This window comes from Triticum dicoccoides, unplaced genomic scaffold, assembly GCF_002162155.2.
Source record: "Triticum dicoccoides isolate Atlit2015 ecotype Zavitan unplaced genomic scaffold, WEW_v2.0 scaffold187641, whole genome shotgun sequence".
NCBI lineage: Eukaryota > Viridiplantae > Streptophyta > Magnoliopsida > Poales > Poaceae > Triticum > Triticum dicoccoides.
This window is the reverse complement of record NW_021228880.1, coordinates 1-1,462: the sequence shown is the minus strand read 5'-3', so window position 1 is coordinate 1,462 and position 1,462 is coordinate 1. Positions and strand designations below refer to the sequence as shown.

The following is a 1,462-nucleotide window of genomic DNA, read 5'->3' as shown; positions in this document are numbered from 1 at the left end:
GTAATCAAATCAATTTGAGAAGAAAAATGGGAGTGAGACGCATTGCGACCAAATTTACCAAGGGATTTGATGGTATTAACTGGTATAACATTTGCCAAAAAGAAAGAAAGAAAGAGGTACGTACAACATTGCAGATAACACATCTAATGCCTCAACTTTTCCTAATTTTACATTGCATGCCATCAACAAAGGAAAGAAAAAAACATCTCCAGGACTTAACTGTAAAGAGCATCCCAAACCACAACCAAAGACCAGACACAATCCCAGCAATCACACAGTAGTACATCCAGTGGTCCTCCTCTTCACCATTTCTCTGATCCGGTGCAAGCGAAGTATTGGCACACGAAATGTTTAGAGGAAATCCACAGAGCCCAGAATTGTTGGAGTAAATTGATGGGTCAGGCAAGGTCTGAAGCTGATTCCCGGTGGGTATCTTGCCCGACAAAAGATTGTTCGAGACATTCAACGCGGCGAGCCACGACAAGCTTGAGATGCTCGGCGGAATGTCTCCTGTAAGTTCATTAGATGATAGATCGAGGGATTCGAGAAAAGTCAAACTACCAATGTTTTTAGGAATGCTACATGACAGATGGTTTCTTGATAGGTTTAGAAATAGGAGGCCCTGAAGGTTGGTTAGCTCTTCAGGAATGCACCGAGACAACAAATTGCCCGACAAATCGATACCGGCTAATAACTGGATATCTTTTCTAAATATCTTGTACTGGCCCTTCCAAATTATGTCGATTCTATCATAGTAATACCACTTGTTAGACGGTTTCGTAGTCGATAGATTTTGTGGATGCATCATGGAGGTCAAGCTGCCGAAGGCTACCGGAATTGAGCCGGTCAAGCTATTGTTTGCCATGTCGAGCAGCTGAAGTTGCGAAAGGCGTGATAACTCTAGAGGAATTTCTCCAGTGAAATTGTTTGATTTCAGGCTAAGGATTCTCAACAATGGGATGTGACTCCCGATCCATGGAGGGATAACACCAAAGAACTTGTTATTCCCCATGTCTAGGGTGGACAACGAGTTGCAGCCCTCCAGGACCGGTGGGAAGGCACCAATGAAGCCATTTCCGGCAAGGTAAAGAGACCTAAGAGAGCAGGTGTGGCTTGCCACAGCTGCGGGGATTTTACTTGAGAAGGAGTTGTTGGATAGATCCATGAAAAACAGAGCCTCCAGGTTCCACTAGCAGTCCGGGAGCTTGCCGGTGAGACGGTTGTCTGATAGGTCCATGAACATCATAGCCTGGAAGTTGCACCAGCAGTCCGGGAGATCCCCGGTGAGCCGGTTATTTGACAGGTCCAGTATCTGGATGGAGAGGTGCCTGCAGAGCTGGTGCGGGATGTTGCCTACGAGGTTGTTATTGTAGAGCCGGAGGTCGGTGAGGCTGCCCATGCCACTGAGCTGCGGCGGAATGGTGTTGTTAAACATATTGCTGCTGAGGTCGAGGATAGCGAG

At 46.6% G+C, this 1,462-nt stretch overlaps 1 pseudogene; it reads right to left on the bottom strand.

Moving 5' to 3' along the window:
• Positions 1–151: 151 nt before the first annotated feature.
• LOC119344811 lies at positions 152–1,456 on the bottom strand (annotated as a pseudogene).
• Between the last annotated feature and the right edge of the window lie 6 nt (positions 1,457–1,462).